Genomic DNA, 21,653 nt, shown 5'->3' with positions numbered 1-21,653 from the left:
CAGGACTTGCAGTAGGTGATTCTGACATGTTCCTGAATGGTGAGGGTGACAGGGATGTGTTTGGGCACCAACGCCTCTGCCAGCTTCCTATGTCTGAACAGAGGCCCCCACCATGCCCCTTCCTCCACCTCTACCCTATTCCTACTTCTTCCTCTACAGTGAGGCTCTTGGTAGAAATTGTGACTTTCTCAAGGGCTGCAAAGGGTCCTGAGTGGGAAGGAATTCTAAATGCTACATATCTAATAATGGTGTGTAGATTAAATATTGAATCCAGGCCATTTCCTCAGTTAAATCAGCTTAACCTATTGGAGACTATTTCCCCGCCTGTAAAATAGGGATAATACAGATTGTAATGGATCGGTAGCAGGATTTTTTTAAAAACTGAAGTGTAAGCCCCATGACAGCAGGGACCATGCAGGTCTCAATCATAATCATCAATGTATTCTCAGCACTTAACACAGTGCTTGAGACATATAAATGAGTGAATGGGTGAGCAAAAGAGAGGAAGGAAGGGAAGGAAGGAGAGAGGACAAGCTAAGGAACTAATGAAAATATTAAACTGCCTAGCACAGTACCTAGCCCATTGAGGATCTCACGAAGTGTTGATTCTTATCCTGCCTTCTGGTTTCTTGGCCTCCTGATATACAATATCATAACAGCTGAATCAGGGAGAAGATGGAAACTTTAAGCACCACTAAATATTGTTTTATTTCTCATGGAAACCATGAGGTACAGAGCTAGAAGAGCATTTCCCCAAAAAATGGGCCCCAAGTCTCTACCCCCTGCAGCCTCTCAAGCATCACACGTCCCTGCCCTCTCTCCTTGCCCAGCCTCCATCCTGCTGTTCCTTCTCTGACTGGTAGCTTACCTGCCCAGGACTGTCAAGTGCAAAGTTCAGGGGAAGCCAAAAGCTCTACTTTTCTTGCTGCTTTTGCACCTTTCTCCTTAGCATCCTGCCTGCCATGCACCACCTCTACCTGTCTCCTTCTCTCCCAACCTCCACCATACCCCAGCTGTGTGCCCAGAGGAGAACACAGACTCTTCTACCCATCTTGGGTTTCAGTGAATGTTACTGTGAATGCCTAAAACCTAAATATAATGAACCTTAAAGCCAGAAATATCCGCTTTTTTTTTTCCACAAAACACGTTCTGCATATTGATAGCCACAAAGCAATGCTGAGACACCACAGGGCAAATTCACTCATTCCACCATTATTAAGCAACCATTATGTACCAGGCACTATGCTTGGCTCTGGGGATATAGTGGTGAATAAGCGGTGAACAAAGGAGCCTGTCTCTCTTCCTCTGGAACTTTAAGTCTAGTAGGCGTGGGAGAGAGTAAATAACTAATCACCAAATAAATATATAATGACAAAGTCATATGCAACGTGAAGGAAATGTACAAAATCTTATGGGAGCCTGTAATAGGGACATGCCACCTCATCTGTGACATTTCACTAGGTGTCCTTGTAGTCTGTTTAGGGCCATAATAAATACCATAGACCAAGCAGCTTATAAACAACAAAAATCTATTTCTTACAGTTCCAGAGACTGAGAAGTCCAAGATCAAGACACCAGCAGATGCATGTATGGGGAGGGCCTGCTTTCTGGTTCGCAGATGGCACTTTCTCCTTACATGGCAGAAGAGGCAAGCTAGCTCCTCGGGCCTTGTGTACACCAGCACTAACCCCATTCATGAGGGTTCCACTCTCATGACTCAATAGCCTCCCAAGGACCCCACTTCCTAATAACATTACATTGGCAATTTGGAATCAACATATGAATTTTCAGGGAACACAAACTTTCAGACCATAGCACTAAGAAAGTGGCATTTGGTGTGTAGATGCTAGGGGAGAAGATGTGAGATGTAAAAGGGAACTGCCTGGTAAAAACCCTTGAGAGAAAAAGGAACCACACAGATGCAAAGACCCTAAAGCCCATTGTGGCTAACACACAGTAAATAGTCCAGGAGGGGTGGGACTCTGGATGAAGCCTGAGAATTTCAATGATTTTCCTAAGTCACACGGCCAGTTCACTGGGACCAGACTAGATCTCGAGGTAGATTACACAGAGCATTGTAGTGTAAGTCATTCATTACGGTGTGCCACGCATTGTTTTAGGCACTGATATAGAGGAAAGAAGAAAACAAGGCCTCATCTCTCAAGGAGTTTGGTTTTTGTCCAAGGAGCCCTGGGGCCCCACTGAAAGAGAAAACACAATCAGACTTGTATTGTCACAAGACTGTGCTGCACTGCAGTGCAGCGAATGGGATGGGGGGACCATTTCAGAGACTGCTGCAGTTGTCAGAGAAAGAACAAATGGTGGCTTGGATCCGAGAGAGACAGAGAGGATAGAAACAAGTGGATGAACTCAAGAGATATTTAGAAGGTAATGTTTATAGAACTTGGTGATTAATCGGATGTCAGGTTGAGAATGATGAAGACATTACAGGTGCTAGGATTTGAATGTGTCACCTCCAGAATCCAAGCGTTGCCAACGTGACAGTATTAAAAGGAGGGGACTTTAAGATCTGATTAGGCCACAAGGATTCCTCCCTCGTGAATGGGATTAAGACTCTTATAAATCTGCATGCTCTCCCTTCCACTGTGTGAGGAAATCGTGTTCCTCCCCACTGGAGAATGCAGCAACAAGGTACCATCTTGAAAGCAGAGCGCAGCCTTCACCAGACACCAAACTTGCTGGCACCTTGATCTTGGAATTCCCAGCCTCCAGAACTATGAGGAAATTAATTCCTGTTCTTTATAAGTTACCCAGCCTGTGGGATTTTGTTACATCAGCAGGAAAAGACTAAGACAGCAAGTAACTCCTTGATTTCTGAAGAATGTGGAATGCCTTCTGAGTCATCTAAGAATGATTAGTTTATATGCATTGCAGTTTAAATATTTGGACTCCTTAAAAGCATAGACATTGATGTATGACACGGTAGCTAACTAGAACTTGCCCTTTTCCCAAATGCATTTAGTTTAGGGTAAACAAAAGATGTATGGGGGAGGTGGGTGTTTGTTCTGGAGAAGTAGAATGTCTAGATTTGCCTCTGATTTCTTTAGCTTTGATTTTTCTTAAATGTTCAGCATATCCTTTATATCATGAGGGTTATATTGGCTTCCCAGGGCTGCCATGACAAAATAGCACAAACCTGGCAGCTTGAAACAACAGAAATGTATTCTCTCCCAGCTCTGGAAGCCAGAAGTCCAAAATCAAGGTGTTGGCAGGGTTGGCTCCTTCTGCGGGCTCTGCGGGAGAAGCTGCTCCATGCCACTCTCCTGGCTTCTGGTGGCTGCCAGACCCTCTTGTCATTCCTTGGCTTGTAGACATAACACTCCAATCTCTTCCTGGTTTCACTGGCTTTCCCTCTGTGTCTCTGTGTCTGTTTCTCCTTTTCTGTCTCTTAGAAAGAAACCAGTTGTTGGATTTAGGATTCAGCCTAAATACAGAATGATCTCATCTTGAGATCTTTAACTTAGTCGTACCTGCTAAGACCCTATTTCTAAATAAGTGCACCTTCCCACGTATCAGAGGTTAGGACTTGGATATATTGTTTTGGGGGATTCAATTCAACCCACTACAAGGGTATAACCACCTATATATTAGAAAATATAATTGCAGACTTCGGGAGAGAGATTTCCGGGTTTTAAAGATGTGCACAGAAATATATTTGTTTCCTCTTTGTTGCCGAATGTTAATTACTACAGTCTTTTTTTTTCTTCTTCTTCTTCTTGATGCCCTAGAGCAGAGCTGTGGTTTCAGTAGTTACATTCCGAAGTTTATGTATAAACAGAGGAAACAAAAGATTTGTTCCATTGTGCACGGCCTTGGAGATATTTACAAATTCTTTCAAGCTGGGACTAATTGTTTAGTTTAAAGGCTGATAATTTATTTGCCGAAGAGTCAGAAAATAGCCAGAGATTAAAGAACGGCTGTGGATGAATTAATTTCATCCTCATCACATGAATAAGAGCTGGAAATGTACCAGGAGTAAAAGTGAATAAATGAATTGAAAATCCTGGGCATGTACATTAAACTTAAATTGATCATTTTCAATCTATTCTCCATTGCAAAGAATAGTAACGGAAGCTTAAAATATTAAGCATTTACTCTGTGCTTGCCAGCCACTTTTCAAAGCACTTTATATTTATTATCTCCTTCGGCCCTCACAACAACCCTGTGCCAATTATCACCTCCGTATTACAGAAGACAATACTGAGGCACCAAGAGGTTAACTAACTTGTCCAAGGTCACAAACCCACTAAGAAATGGACAGGCCAGGATATAAACTCAGGCAGACCATCAGAGCACCTACTTTTAATCGGTAAGCTATTTTTAAAGCCATCTTTCTTCAAAAGCTAGATATAACATATATAAAATGTAGAGTTTTTTCTGCTAAAGGAAAAATATGGGTAAAATTCTGCCAGTCACTGCCAAGTGCCTACACTTCTATTCAGCCTTGATCTTCCTGCCTTCCCAAAATGATTTGATTGTTTACAATATGTCTTTCTCCAAAAAACAAGAGGAGAAAATATAGGAGAGTAGAATGACGGTTACCTGAGGCTGGGAAGAGTTGGCAGGGAACAGGTAGGTATGGTTAATGGGTATTAAAAAATAGAATAAGATCTAGTATTTGATAGCACAACAGGGTGACTATAGTCAATCATAATTTAATTGTACATTTAAAAACAATTTAAAAAGTGTAATTGGATTGTTTGTAACACAAAGGATAAATGCTTGAGGTGATGAATGCCTCATTTACCCTGATGCAATTATTATGCATCATATGCCTATATCAAAATATCTCATAACTCATAAGTATATACACCTACTTACTATGTGCCCACAAACTTTTTTTATTGAAAAAAGAAAAAAAATATGTTTCTCAGGGTAAGCAGTCTCTACTTGCATATCTAGCCAATGTATAAAAGACTCTGGGCATTAGGACAAGGTCGCATAAAGGATACTCTCCAAGATTAACAGTAAGAATATTCAAACTGTGGATTTTGTAAAAGAAAGGGAAGGGAAAGGAAGGGAAGGGGAGGGGAAGTGAGGGGAGGGGAGGGGAGGGGAGGGGAGGGAAAGGAGAGGAGGGAAAGAAGGGGAGGGGAGGGGAGGAGAGGGGATTTTAAGGAAAAGAAAGGGATGGAGAAGAAACCTGTAAATTAAAAGAGGCTTAAAAAATTAGCCAGACATGATGGCATGCACCTGTAATCCTAGGCTGCTTGGGAGGCTGAGGTGGGAGGATCACCTGAGCCTGGGAGGTCGAGGCTGTAGTGAGCTGTGATTGTGCTACTGCACTTCAGCCTGGGCAAGAGAGTGAGACCCTGTCTCAAAAAATAATAATAACAATTTTTAAATGGTTAAGACTAAACAAACCATAGTGCTCAACAATGTACACTGGATAATAAAACTATTTTTCAAAACACAAGACAATTATAGCTATAAAAGTCAGGAGAGTGCTTACTTCTGATTAGAACAGGGCAGGTGGAGGGGCTACTAGGGTGTTTGCCAGCATTTTGTTTCTTGTCTTGGGTGGTAGTCACAAAAGTGCTGAACTCACAACATTCAATTAAATCATTCATTAGTTTTGTGTGGTGTTGTGTGTGTCTTATTTTACCTCTACCATATTTTTGCGTTTTTAATAATAACTTAATTTCAAAGTAATTTAATACAAATTAGGTAATTTGTGTTACTTATAAATACAGAGGTAAACACCAGAAGTGGCCAAAACCAGCAAGCGTGGTTATTTCTGGGGTATTGCAGAGATTACGGCTGATGAGCTCCTATTTTGCATTGTAAATCTTTTGGCGCTAGTTGGGTTTTTAAATTATATGTGTGTACTATGTTGATAAAAAAAGACTTTTAAAATAAATTCTCCCAGACCGGGGAAGACTAAGAAGACATGACAAATAAATGCAGGGTAGTAACCTGGATTGGATCTTCAGACAGAAAGAGAACATAAGTGGAAAACAAGTCAAATCTGAATAAAGTCTGAAGTTGTTTTAGTCCGTTCTCACGCTACCGATAAAGACGTAACCGAAACTGGGTAATTATGAAACAGAGAGGTTTAATTGACTCACAGTCCCACATGGCTGGGGAGGCTGCCACAATCATGGCAGAAGGCAAGGAGGAGCAAGTCACATCCTACATGGTGGCAGGGAAGAGAGACAATGAGAGAACCAAGCGAAAAGGGAAACGCCTTACAAAATCATCAGGTCTCATGAGACTTATTCACTCCCATGAGAACAGTATGGGGGAAACTGCCCCCATGATTCCATTATCTCCCACCGGATCCTCTCACAACACATGGGAATGATGGGAGCTACAATTCAGGACAAGATTTGGGTGGGGACACTGCCAAACCATATCAGAAGGTTAGTTAAAAATAATGTGCCAATGTTGGCTTCCTAGTTTTGACAAATGTACCAAGGTAATGTAAGATATTAAAATTAGGGGAAACTGTGTGAAGAAAATCAGGAACTCTCTGTAATATCCTTACAACTTCTCTGCAAATCTAAGTTATTCTAAAATTCAAAATCTATGTTTGCCCTTCTGCTATGTGAGGACACATAAAAGGGGCCATCTATGAGGAATCAGCCCTCGCCAGACATGGAATCTGCTGGCACCTTGACCTTGGACTTCTCAACCTCCAGAATTACATCTTTGTAAACATCTTCACCCCATGATACCCCCACACTGCTTCATCTCATAAAGCAACAGTAACACAAGGCTCTTCTGGGAAACAGACTTATGGTGATGATTTCGAATGGAATTTGAGAAGACCTATTAGGAATAATTGCTTATGATTTCCCCAAGAATTCTAAATGGAATTATTTAACCAGATTATCTAGCTTTATAAACATGAATATACTTACTTTTTATAACTAAGGTGCCAAAAATATTTCAAATAAAAACATAAAAAACATTTTTAAGTTATTTTTATGAGCTGCCTTTTAGATTGTCTTATTGCAAGAATTTTAGACACACACACATGCACACACACACACACACAACAACCAACTAAATCTGTCACATGGGAGAGGGATGAGTCATACTTCTGAATACGTCAAGTACCAGAATGGCTTATTCTGACTTTGGGGTAATCCAAAAGCTGTAGGGGGGTAAAAGAAAAAATTTTAACAAAATTCACCTTTGCAATTACTTCCATTTCAAGGTAATGGCAATTTCTTACTCTGTCTCTGTTCCACAGCTGAACTCCTGGAACATACAGGCCTATCAGCTGGAAGCAGAACAGAGTGAGGAAGAGGTTTTAAAGGAGAGAGTTTGACCTGCTCAAGGAACTGGACAAAGCCCTGTGCGGCCAGAGCTCAGTGCAAGGAAGAAGCATGGCGGGATAGAAGGAGGGGCTGGCGTGTGTAGGACCTTAGTGTGGAACAGCTGACTCCATGAGATGCCACTGGAGGATGATACGCCCGGTGGGAGCACAGTCTGACCCACTAGGTTCAAAGGTCCTTCTGCTCCTGATGTGATAACCTGAGAGGGACCCTACCAAACATGCATCACCTGGATTTACTCATGAGGAAATCTCAGACAAACCCAAATGGGGGAGTGTGGTATAAATTACCAGCCTGTACTCTTCAAAAGCCCTAATGTCACAAAAGACAAAGAAAGCCTGAGATTACAGAAGGCTGAAGACACATGACAACCAAGTATCTGTCCAGGATTGGATTCTGGAAGAAAATAACATTTTAGGTAGGACATTTTGGGGACACTTGGTAAAATTTGAATTTGGACTCTATAGTAGAGAATAGTATTGAATCAATGTCCAATTTCCTGATCATTGTAACTGTGGTTATGGAAGAAAATGTCCTTGTTAGAGGTTACAGACTGAAGTAATCAGGAGCAAAGGGTTATGATGTCTCCACCATACTCATAAATGAATCAGCAACAATAATGTAATAACAGTAATTGTAATAATCAAAACATGCATATATAAAGAGAGATAAGAAGACAAATTATTAAAATTGGTAAATCTAGATGAAGGATAGATAGTTGCTTGTTGTCTATTCTTGCAACTTTTCTGTAGGTTTACAATTTTTCAAAATAAAAAGACAAAAGAAAGCCCTCAGGTTGCTGTGCCATGAATGGATTGAGGAAGCAAGACAGTATGGTGGCGTGGACTAGGGGGTTGGCAATGGACATGAAGCGATACCTCTGTGGTTGATGTATATGTTGGAGGTGAAGGAATGAACCTGGAGGAATGAAGGAAAGGAGGTGTTTTATTTATACTTGCCATCATCACAAATCTACCTGGTCAGTTTTTTTTTTAACTGGTCTATCAATATAATACCTTTCAAGGTATGACAATAATCATTAAAATCACTATAAGCATAAATGTAATAAGTATCATCATTCATGTGACTGTCAGAAACTCCACACAAATAACTTATTTCCATTGAAATATAATTTACTATAAATGCTCATGGGTGAGCTGGATCCATGCCAGAGTCTGGGATTTGGTAGATGTTATGGTCATCATCTATGTTCCAGGAGTTCAGCTATGGAACAGAGATAGATTAAGAAATTGCCATTATCTTAGTTGAAAAATTTGATCAGGTCATAGTTTTTCATTAGGTAGATGAGAAACTATGTTATTGTTGCTGGTGCTGGTGGTGCTGGGGGTGCTGGGGGTGGTGCCGGTGCTGCTGGTGGTGGTGAAAGCATTCTGCGGCTCTGACACAGTCAGGCTGGAGAACCCCTGCTCTAGGCATAGTCTGGGTTTGGCATTCAGATTCTACTCCTGCTGCACTTTGCCTCTCTCAGTGTTTCAGCACAAACCCACCCTCAGGCTAGAGTGGGTTTATTAATCATTGACGCAGGGATTGTCTGACAGATGAACAAGATCATTCAAGAGACTTTCAAGTCAAAGCAAGCAGGTGATATAATCCCTTCATTAAGGATTTTGAAATGGTAGCTTCTTAAGTTCTCTTCCCAAGTCCTAGCCTTCAACTTTCAGATTTCCATGTTTTATCACAAGAATAGCAGAATAAATTTTATGGCATTTACAATTTATGTCATATGACTTTGGCAATAATTTCAAGAAAACCCCAAATCAAGGAAAAACATTTCAGCAAGAAGACAAGTTTCACAATTAGACCAGTTGGAAATTCTAAAACCTGTTGAAAGAGCAACAGTGGAAAAACACACGTTATCAATTTTCAAGCCTCTCTTGGGCCTGGAATACTCAAGAGGAAAGAATTTCAAATACCAGATGAGGACAGACATCAAGCCTATTAAACTGTCTTCCAGTAATCTTAAAATTATATATCAAATTGCTATACTTAGATGATGGTTCCAGGGCCTGTGTTCATTAAACAAATATGAAACTAAAAAAATCTCTTTTGGCATTCATAAAACCAGGTAGTTCTAGGGTTCAGTGTTAGCTCTTGGTCCAAAAGATTTAATGAGTTACTCTAATTTCCCCAAGTACTTTCTCAGGACGAATTCAACACTTGCACATGGATACAGCTAAGCCTTCCGAGCCTACTGGTGTAAGTCCTTCCTGCCCTATAGGGAAAATGTTTAAGTTTAAAAATGCGATTTACATATGTGCAAAGATATTCACTCCAAGGTTTTTGTTGCTGTTGTTGTTGTTGTTTGTGGGTTTTGTTTTCATTTTTGTTTTGAGACAAGGTCTCATTCTGTCACTCAGTTGCCCAGGCTGGAGTGCAGTGGCACAATCATGGCTAACTGCAGCCTCAACCTCCCTGGGCTCAAGCGATCCTCCCACCCCAGCCTCTGGAGTAGCAGAGCATGCACCATCACACCTGGCTAATTTTTATATTTTTTGTAGAGATGGGGTTTCGCCATGTTGCCCAGACTGGCCTTGAACTCTTGAGCTCAAGTGATCTACCCACCTTGGCCTCCCAAAGTGCTGGAATTATACATATGAGCCACCGTGCTTGGCCTTGCAAGATTCTATGTATATATAAAAGTAGCTATGATACATCTATATTATGGAATTATATGCAGTAATTTTTTCTGAGATGGAGTCTCACTCTGTCTCCCAGGCTGGGCTGCAGTGGCATGATCCCGGCTCACTGCAACCTCTACCTCCCAGGTTCCAGCGATTCTCCCGCCTCAGCCTCCCGAGTAGCTGGATTACAGGCACACGCCACCACGCCTATCTAATTTTTTGTATTTTTAGTAGAGATGGGGTTTCACTCTGTTGGCCAGGCTGGTCTTGAACTCCTGACCTCAAGTGATCTGCCCACCTCGGCCTCCCAAAGTGCTGGGATTACAGGCGTGAGCCACTGTGCCTGGCCCAGTAATTTATTTTAAATGAAGTCAGTCTAGTATAGAAAAATCTTTAAGACTATTAAGTTGAAAGAAAGACCAAGTTGCAGAATAAAACTTAATAATCTTTAAAAACTAAAACTAAAAACATATATTTATATATATCTATGTGCAAATATACATGTGTTAATGCAAAAACAGGTCTGTAAGGGCCTACCACAAATTTTTATTAGTAGTTATCTTTGGGGGAAAAAATGGAATTGGAATAAAGGGGAACTTTCGGTTTTCACTCTATTTAACTGGATATTTTTGGTGAATTTTTAAATATGATCATGATTTATGTGTCAAAATTACTGCATACAATTTCATAATATGGATGTATCATTATTTATTTAAAGAACATTTAGATCTTTTTGACATTATATGCAACTTTGCAGTGACTATCTTCACACATATGTAAACAGCATTTTTAAACTTAACACTTTTCTACATAGAGCAGAAAGGACTTACACTAGTAGGCTCAGAGGCTTAGCTATCCACATGCACGTGTTGAATTAGTCAAGTAACTTTATTTTAAAAAGTGCATATGGAAGTCAAACTACAAAAATAAGAAGAAAAAAAGCCTTGTGAAGATTCTTTTTTATTATGTTTTCCTAACTGCGGACAATAAGCATTTAGTACTTTCATCTTTTAAATAATGCAAACATATTTTAATAAAACCAAACATGTGATCTGACTGGAACTAGGGAAACCCAAGAGTGTTTCTGTATAAGAAGTTTCCTAAATGGCTCAGGTAAGAGGTTGCCAAATTGCTATGATTTGGAGCCACTGGTGTTGCCAAGGCCATCTTCAGTAGATGAATAGGGGCAGAGAAGGCTGCCCTCATCTTGGGCCCCACTGACTTGGAGCTCTGGAGAGGTTCTAATAGCTGTGAATCTGGACCTATGTGAGCACCGACTGCCCCTCTCTGAGTGGGTCCCTGGCATACATGTGAGGAAGGCTTGTGTCGGGCAAGACCCTCTGTCCTTCAAGAAGTGCAGAAACAGCACTTGTGAATAAATGCTGACTTCAATGGACACTGGCAGCATGATTGGCTCCCAGGGGCAAAATTTGTCACAAAGCTAGGTATAGAAAAAGTTTGCTCGAAGAACAAGAAGCATGACTTGATGATATCAGCTCTTTCTGCCCTGTCTTTCATTGGCTGACCAAAGCAGCATCCATCTATGTGCAAGAGCCCAATCTGCAGAGTTTGTTGCCCTAAAAGAAAAGAAGATATTAGAGCTAATTTTGGAACCAGGCCACAGGAAAGACTGTATATTATTCAAAGGGTGATCATACCTTCAAAGAATAAAGGAATTAAGCTAAATGATGTTAGCATAGTCTCATTTTGTTTCTTAAATTATTCCAAATAACTTATACTTATTCCTATTTTAAACATGTGCTTCAGTGGAAGATTTGAGTGGTTCTTCCATGTTCAGCTAGCTCAGGCTTAATAATGAGTTAATAATAATAAAATAACAGCTAACACTTTCTGACCACTTACATTCCAGCACTGAATGCATTGAATGCACTGAACATAGTGACAGGCATCATGTTATGTGTTTGACACACTTTATCTCATTTAATCCTCACAACAACACTTAGACATAGGTACTGTTATTTATCTCCCATTTTACAGATGAGGAAACTGAGTTTCATACAGTTGGTAAGTGGCTGAGCCAACATTCAAATTTGTGTTATTTTTACTTCAAAGACTGTGCTCTTAACTGCTGTGTTATTGGGGAAAGCTCTATTCTTTCAGATGAACAAAAGCTTGCTTCTAAACCACCTCATCATTTGTACCTGAAATTTGCACCAGGTGGCCTGGATGGTCACCAGAACAAAGGGTTCCAAAAGGACTCTCAGAAAGCTCTTTTAAATCCTGGCCTCAGTGTTCTCATCCCTAGATGGGAATGATAATCAGAGAGAGAACATATCTCACAAGGTTGTTGTGAGAACCCAATGATCATGTAAAGTACTCAGCTTATTACTCATTGCAGATTAATTGCTTAATAAATGTGTGAGACAAATAACTAACATTGGCAAAAGAGCACCAGTAAACCTATCAGCTGGATTAGCTTGCTGCTGCATATATGCTAAACATATTAGCTAGAAAACACCTAGCAGAAAGCAGTGTCTAAGTCATGGGACACTTCCCATTCTGTAAGTTTTGATAAGGCAGAAGAAAAAAATCTGGATCACAGCCCCAGGGATCTCAGTGTGTGCTGGGGGCACAGGGAGCACAGAATGTCCAAATAGAGCAGCTTTTTTGCTACCACGTCTTCCTAAAGGGAAGGGGATGCCAAAAACAGTAGGTAGACTTCCTCCTCACAGCTTCTTCAGTCCTGGAGCTGAAGTCCACCTGCTTCACGATTTTACTTGGGGCTGACTCGAACCCACCCCCTTTATGCCATGGGATGGAGGGGAAAGAAGGAAGGGAGGTGGGAATGCAAGGTCCCAGGCAGAACAAGCAGCCACTTTACCCTTTTTTCCATCCTCCTACCAGCAACAGTGCTAACTTAATGAAATTTAGTTAAAATGAGTTCAACACCGCTCTAAAGGGGAAAATAAGCCAAGAAAGGGCAGCGGGAAAGGCTGAAAAACTTTTGGGGTGAGGAAATAAAGGAGGCCTTACTTTTTCAACACCAGATTAGTGGTTTTCAAACTATGTTCTACGGACCCCTGCTTCAGGGGTTCCACAGATGTTTTCATTAGAGTTTCACTTTTAAAATATAACTTGGCTTAATAACCAACAGATATACTCAACTGTGTTATAAATAAAATTTGAACTCCTTGGAGACTCTAACCGAGGTAATCTCAGAGGTTAACTTATTTTAATGAGAAATCATAAAAATAAAAGTTTCCCCACTATTTTGGTTTTATTGAAAAGACCTTGGAGATTGCAAGGCAGTTGTTTAAAAAACAAAATGAAACACAATATGCAACCATGTATCAGTGCAAACTTGAATTTTCATAATTCCATGTGAGTGAAATAAAAGTTCAGATGTAAATTGGGTGCTAAGACCAATAAAAGAATACTGTTGGCATTGACAATCCTTGATTTCAAAATTTCATGTTCCTCAGATAGTTGCATTGTTCTTATTCTAAAAAGAATTTATAAAAGGAATGTATACTAATAAAATGCCACATAAAACACCATATATACACAAGTGGTCAACAGATATATGAAAAGATGCTTAACATTACTAAGCATCAGACAAATGCAAGTCAAAATCACAATGAAATATCACTTCATGCCTGTCAGAGTGGTTATTTCCAAAAAGTCGAAAGATGAGTGTTGGCAAGGATGTGGAGAAAAGTGAACCTGCTACGATTTGAATATGTCCCCGAAAAAGCACGTGTTAGTAACTTAACCCCCAATGCATCAGTGTTGGGAGGTGAGGCCTAATGGAAGGTGTTTAGGTCACGAGGGCTCCACCCTCATGAATGGATTAATGCAAATAATAAAGTGCTTGAGGCCGTGATTTTGACCTCTTGTTCCCTCTTGCTTGCACCCTCTTCCCCTTCCATCTTCCACTGTGGGATGGCACAGCACTAAAGTCCAGGCCCAGAGGGGGCCCCTTGATCTTGGACCTCCCATACTTCAGAACTATAAGAAGTGAATGTTCTTTACAGATTACCCAGTCTCAGCTATTTTGTTATAAGCAGCACAAAATGGACTAAAACGGAACCCTTATATATTGTTGGGGGGAAGGCACATTGGTACAGCCATTATACAGCAAAAAGTGTGGAGGTTCCTCAAAAAATTAAAAACAGAAATACCATGTGGTCCAGCAGTCCCACTATTGGGTATATACCCAAAGGATATAAATTCGGTAACTTCCAAGACATATCTGCATTACCATTTCATTGCAGCATTATTTACCGTAGCCAAGATGCAAAACATCCTAAGTGCCCACTGACAGATGAATGGATAAAAACATGTCATATATATATATATATATATATATATATATATATGCCATGAAATATTATTCAGCCTTCAAAAAGGAGGAAATCCTGTCATTTGCAAGAACACGAATGAACCTGGAGGACATTATGCTAAGTGAAGTAAGCAAGACATACAAAGGCAAATACTGCATGATATCACTTATATATGGAATCCAAAAAACTGGAACTCATAAAAACAGAGTAGAATGGTGGTTAGTAGGGCTAGAGAAGGGGAAAATGAGGAGGTATTAGTCAAAGGTTACAAATTTCAGTTTAAGATGAGTAAATTCTGATAATCTAATATATAGCATGGTGACATAGTTAATAATAATGGATTACATACATGAAATTTGCTAGGAGGGATCTTAAATGTTCTCATCACACATACACAAAAGAGTATTTGCGGGCCAGGCGCGGTGGCTCACGCTTGTAATCCCAGCACTTTGGGAGGCCGAGGCGGGCAGATCACGAGGTCAGGAGATTGAGACCACAGTGAAACCCCGTCTCTACTACAAACACAAAAAAATTAGCCGGGCGTGGTGGCGGGCGCCTGTAGTCTCAGCTACTCGGAGAGGCTGAGGCTGGAGAATGGCGTGAACCCGGGAGGCGGAGCTTGCAGTGAGCCGAGATTGCGCCACTGCACTCCAGCCTGGGCGACAGAGAGAGACTCCGTCTCAAAAAAAAAAAGAGTATTTGCTAATTAACTTGACTGTAGTCGTCTCACAATGTACACATAGGCCAAACCAGCCTGTTGTACACTTTAAATATATACAATACTTATTTGCCAATTGTACCTCAATAAAGCTGAGGGAAAAAAATGCCATATACACACAGTTAGGTTCTACATTAGATTTTATTTTTCAAAAATGTTGTGCTACTGAAACAAAGCTTGAAAACAGCCCTAGATCATTTGGGTGATGAACTGGAGAGGGTGAAATTCTACATATAAGACCCTCTGGTTTCTGCTCTACCTCCTTATTGCTAAGACCAGCTCTTTCTCTTTCCTTGCCCTAAACCCTGCAGCTCAGGCCTCCACATGCTTCTTTGAGCAGGCACCAGGGAGAGATGGAAATTTCAAGAGCTACAATTGAGCTTGCATTCCCTTCCTCCTGCAAGCACCCACCACACAGAACAGTGACTCTGCCTCTACTCTGGGCAACCATCACCAGTCCCTCCTTTCTTGCTTTAGGTAAAACCAACTTGGAAACTGATGCAAGCAAGTCTTGATAAGATCTCAGGGCTTCTGTTTCCTTATCTTGACTTTGGAAAGTTTGAACTGTTTTCCAGGAGCTCTCTTTCCGCTCTAGCATTCTTTGATTTAACGCATTGATCAGTAAAATCTTCTAATGACATGCCACAAGAGAAAACATCAACAGGAAAGGGGCAAGACAAACAGAAATTTTGAGTCTGGCCCCATCCTTTTGGGATAATTCCAGAAAAGTAAGGGGTAGATGGAAAAGTGAAAACATAGAAGGCATGTAAAACAGCTGTGAGAGGTAGAAGTTGTCACTTTTGCATATATATATTCATAGAACTATATTCTATAATCTACATTAGTTATAAAGTGCTATTGTTTCGTTATAATTTTCCAAATAAATGTAGTTACTTCCTTATACTGCAGCTTCAGTCTCATTATTTTTTTATATTATTTAGCCACTGTAAAAGTTAAGGCCATTTCAACAATTAAACCTCTGCATCACAAAAATGTTTTTGCATTTATGCTAATGATTATGTTACTTCAAGTTAGAGGAATGACAAAATACATGGAAAATCCCTTAGAGTTGGTTGTCAGTCTAAACCACATCAACACCTAATACATTTGTCCTTTATGGGTTTAGAGATCCTGAATAGCTGAAGGCTTGTTCATTTGGTAGCTTTCCAGTACCATCTGAAAATTCTAGCAGTCTGAAACAAGATTGGCTATAATTAACTGTTGAAGCTGAGTCGTGGGTTCACAGAGGTTGTGTTCTATTCTACTTTTGTACATGTTTAAAATTCCCCATGATAAAGTTTTAAAAATAAACTATATCTACTTTCCCAGAAATCTATTTTAAAATACATTCTACCAGGCAGCTTTCTTTAAATGTTAGTGTGACAGAAGTCACTCACTCACCAGCCATGCCTAAGAATGCATGAAATCTCTGTTCCCTTCAGCTCTACTTTGCCACTTTTCTTTATTGAATATTCTCCCTGCACTTCCATCATTCACTTATTCACAACGCTTGTTCTCAGAATGTCACTATAGCATTTTATTTTTTTGAGACAGGGTCTTGCTCTGTCACCCAGGCTGGAGTGCAGTGGCACAATCATGGATCACTGCAGCCTCTACCTCCCCAGGCTCAGGTGATCCTCCCACCTCAGCCTTCCAAATAGCTGGAACTTCAGTTGCATGCCAGGAAGCCTGGCTAATTTTTCTAATTTTTGTAGAGATGGAGGTTTCACCATGTTGCCCAGGCTGGTCTCAAACTCCTGGGCTTAAGCGATCTGCCTGCCTTGGCCTCCCAAAGTCCTGGGATTACAGGTGTGAGCCACCATGCCCAGCCGACTTTCTGTCCAATACTTCATTCCTCCATATATGTAAATGGAGAAGAGAAAAAAATCCTGTACCTAATGTAATTAAAGTTCTACTATGTAGTTTACAGTCTGGGGTCAGCAGACATAATTACAAATAAATGCCTCTAGCGAAAATAAAGCAGGAAAGCTTCAAAATGCAAAACTATTTCCCAAAAATTCTAAAACAGTAAATGAGTTCCTATCCCATATCACTTTTTCTAACACCATAAATGAGTCCCTTTCCCGTATCATTTTTGAGAGGTCTCACAGTTTTTGCCTACAAAAATCAAAACTTAAAACAATTGTAACCAAAACTTGAATAGCAGAAACAAAATAGGATATTTGTTCTCAGGTAGGGGAGGACTATAAGGATTAAAATTCTGCTTTGCCACTTTAGTTGGCTTGCCATGAGGCTCTTTTCCTGTACCTCCCAAAATCAGAAAGTGGCTTTCAGATCTTTTATTTAAACCCTTGCATCGATTTCTCAAATATTCCATTTTCTTTCCTTTCTTACTCTTCTTTGTTCTTCTGTGAAAAGAAAATTTCAGGACCTTCCCTATTTATTATGCCAAGGGCAAAAGTTAAGCCCTGGAAACTGAGTCACAGTCGTTTTTCTTCTCTGGTGAATGACCGTTGCTTCTTGAACTTTGTGTTGAGATGTTAGACATTAACGAGACTCCCTAATCTTTACTCAAACCTAGGCGAAATGAGTTGGAGACCCTCATGATTTTCACCTCTTTACAATTGGATGTTAAGCAATCCTTTGGAGTGTAATCAACCATAGCCAATCAAATCCTATATCTCTGTGTTAGCCTTTTTATGGAGAATGTTCTGATTCTGTTCTACACCTGTTTTTGCCTGTATAAATAATCTTCACTTATCCCCACACCGTAAGCACTAATAATCATTCTCTGGTATCCAGGTGTGCCTGGACAGCTACCCTCAATCTTTGCACTTAAACTCTTTCAATTGGATCCTGACTCTTTTAAATTATTTTAGGTTGACCCTTCCTTTCCTGCTTTGTAACATTAAAAAGCTAAATAGGAATAAGAATCACCTCTCCTCTCTTCTTCTGTCTTAGATTTCTCCACGTTAGCCCCACACCCCTTGTCACACATTTGTTTTAACTCGACAACCCTTTCTAGGCACAAGCTTCAGAGAGGGACAGGACACTGTCTTCATGGAGCCTGTCTTCTCTCTTTTCATGATCTCTTGTTCCATTGCCCCATCTTGCAGAAAGGTAAGGGCTTGTTTGACTTCAGCCTTGGTTTGGATTCAAGATCACTGTTGTCACATTTGGGATTTAAAAAAAAAAAAAACACACACACACACATAGACAAGTAATGCAAACAAAGTAAGAGCAAGACTTGTGCAGCAGTTCTTTTGAGGACAATCAGGAGGTGTTTGGGGGGCCCTTCTCACTAGAGGGCACTGGACCCTGTCCCTGCATCTTCAATGGTCTCTACTGCCACCTGCCCTGTCCACACCAGGATGTCCCCACCCCAGCCCTATGACTCTGGAAAGCTCTTCAGCACACATAACAGGATCCAGACAGAACTTGGACCTTCTCTGTTGGAGCAAATTGGAATTCCTGAAATTGATTGAACCCTCCATACAGAGGGAACTCAGTCCCCATCTCCTCTGTTTAAGGCCCTGCCTCAACTAGGGGTTCTGACCCCTCAGGAAAGCAAGGGCTCAAGACACAGACACACCTGAGCGTGAGGGACTGTAAGGGGAGGTGTGGAGGTGCCAGGAACTACGAACAATGAGCAAAGCATGTCAGTCGTACCAGGGCATGCCCACCATCATACTACATGCTTTCCAGAATTTCTATTCATTACAAAACTGCTTTGACCTTGTTTTACAGGTTAGGAAAAACTGAAGTCCAGATTTCTCCAGTTACTTGTAAGAAGCCTCCTTTGGTGTCTGGGCCAACACCACCAACCCCGTGGGCAGGATGAATTGCTGCAGATCAATGAGGCGCCAGCACACCAGTAGCCATCCTGTTGGTATGACTCTCCTTTCCTCCTTGCCCTCATGAGAACAGCAGACCTCAAGAAATGACTTCTCAGTCTAGCCCTCTCCAGCCAGACCACTAGGAACACAACTGTGGTTGAACAAATGCTCAGTGCATTGAAAGACCACACACTGGGGGACTGTGGGGCATCTCAGTAAGCAGCTGTCAGAAAGAACTTTGAGGATGGAGGCCTTGCTTAGGTCATTCGTGGGAGTGTTCCATGGATAGGGGTGTGCTTTGGATCGGGTGCTGTCAGGAAGTGGGGGAGATTATCTGATTGAGATCATAGTAAATCTCATGTAGCACAGATGAGAGCAAAGCTAAAATGGGAACAGGTGAAGGGCAGCAGGCACTCGGATGAAGACAGAGTTTGTGATTTCGTGGTTTACATAGTGGCCTTGTGTTTGTCTATGCTAGGATGAAATTATGAAGTGGTCTTGTTTTTTGTCTCACTTCATCACAGTCACGGCATGACCTTCTCTGAGGGTGGTGTTTTGTGTGATTCACGTGGAACAAGAAACACCACAGCCCAGCGATGAGCTCCAGGATGCCTCCTGACAACATCAGAGGGCGGCTGTCTCAGGCTAGCCCCTGGCTGTCAGGGGATGCTTGTTTTTCTCACATCTTTAGCGTCGTCTTTCATGCCTAGGAAATGTTAGGAAATGTTGTGGGGAATAAATAAAACAGTAGAGCCTAGTATCCCAGAACTACTTATGATTTAAGTAGCTAATATTATATACTTTCCATTGTTTCGTCAATTGGTCTCTCTCCTTTGGGGACTTGTGTGGAAAATGACCCCTTCACCAACTACCACTCATCAGCACCCTACCCCAATACTATGTCCAACATCTGACTTAGGCAAACCAGGAAGCAAAGGCCAGGACTGAACTAGGATCTCATGCCTCCTGATCCTTTGCTTTCCCATATGCTAGGGGGATTGCATCGGCTGGTGACCAACCCACACTGGAACCTGAACTCCATTGAATTGAATCTAAAATTCCATGGGAGAGCGAGGTCAGGGAAACAACAGAAAGAGCAGAGAATGTGTAGGTTTCCTGTCAGCGAAGGACAAAGTGGGGTTTATCTAAGTCCCAGCTAACCTTGCAAAGCACACACACACAGGTGTTGGGCAGGTGTTGCGGCAAGACCCAAGGCTAGAAGCTAAGCAGAATTAGAAGTCTTAACCTTATTCCCCTCCTCTTACCCCCGAAACTCACAGCCCCTTAATTCTTCTACATTATGTACACATTTCCATCTGAGGGGAGGTTGTATGGTGAATTCATTCTTCATAAACCTTCACAGACTCCTCAGATGACATAATCAGTTAAAAGACCAAGTCAATCAATAGCCATACAGGAAGAGGGTTTTCTCTCCATTCTACAGCCTTCACCCTTCTGCTGAAGTCTCATACATCTGTGAAAGGAAAAGAACATCTCGGGACCCCAAACTCACTATACCAAAGGGAAAAGTTAAGCTTGGAAGCTGGGTCACAGAACACTGTCTTTCCTTTTGTTCCTAAACAGATAGCTACAAGAGGCCACGTCTCCCCAGGTGGCCTCCCAGAGTATGGGACAAGAGGAGTGTACAAATCATCCCCACTGCCCACCGTTAGATAAATGCATATTTGACTTCTTCCCCTATTCTGTTTATCTCTTGTAAAGTGCAGTTTTACTGAGCAGGGGACATACATAATCGACTGTTCCTCTACCCATTCCTTTCCACGTGCAACATGTGGATTTAGTGAGTGTGAATCAAAGCCTCCTAAGAATGTGACCATACTCTCCCTCTTTTTTTTTCTTTCCTCCTTTCTCCTCTTGCCTACTTTTCCCCTTTAAATACTGAAGCCCTCAAAATCCTCTTTGGAAAAAGTAGGGGCCATAGATCATACTGTGGCTTGTGTCTCTTTTCCCTGGTGTGTCTTCAACCTTGGCAAAATAACCTGTACATTGATTGAGACTTGGCTCAGTCCTTTGGTTCTGTGTCAAAGCTGGCACATATGACATACCTAGCCTAGCAATTCATATTTAATATTTGTTCTCTGGGCTTTGGGGTAGCAGAGATAGAACAATATACCGAAGCAATTTCTCTTCAAAGAGTTTTCAAACAATTTATTTCACAGGAGAGGTGGAGAAGGCCAATCTTCTTCACACAAGTTTTATAACCCATTAAAACAGTATCTTTCTAATCCCCTCAGAGTGGAAAACAGGTAATTCTCAACCTGGAGACAAGCTCTAAAGTACAGAGCTATCACCTGCTGCAGGAGGTGTGAAGGCTCATTCTTAAAGTTTTCTCGCATTTATTTTCCATTTTCTTAGCACAGAATGTTCTTTCCAGCAAGGTCCATTAAGAGAGACTGAAATATGAACACGGCTGCATTGGATTCCAGAGGAGGACTTGATCAAATACATAGAAATGGTGGCTTCAATGATCAAATTATTTTGCTTCTAGTCAAGTCAGATACAAGTCTGAGTTTTCTTTTCAAAGCTCCCTTATGCTGAGAGGAAGTAAGAACAGAATCAGACTGCAATCTACAACACAAGTGCCTGAACTCCTTTTCCATGAAGAGCTTCTGTAGAATTCCACACTGCCTTAAGCACAACCTCACTCTTTCTCTCACTCTTGGGAAAGAAAAGAGTGAAAGATGCATCCGTGTAATTGACAACCTGAGTACGATCCCCCCAAGGTTGTTAATACATAGTTTATTATAATCATGTGGGAAGTAAGCACACAATTAGAAGTCTTTTCTATACAATCTAATGTCATTTCTGACTCTGGTTTCTCATAACCAAAATGAAGTTATTTTTCCTTTGTAAGCTCCTGATGTCTT

The sequence above is a fragment of the Symphalangus syndactylus genome, chromosome 10 (assembly GCF_028878055.3).
Source record: "Symphalangus syndactylus isolate Jambi chromosome 10, NHGRI_mSymSyn1-v2.1_pri, whole genome shotgun sequence".
Classification (NCBI taxonomy): Eukaryota; Metazoa; Chordata; class Mammalia; order Primates; family Hylobatidae; genus Symphalangus; species Symphalangus syndactylus.
This window is presented reverse-complemented; position numbering follows the sequence as displayed.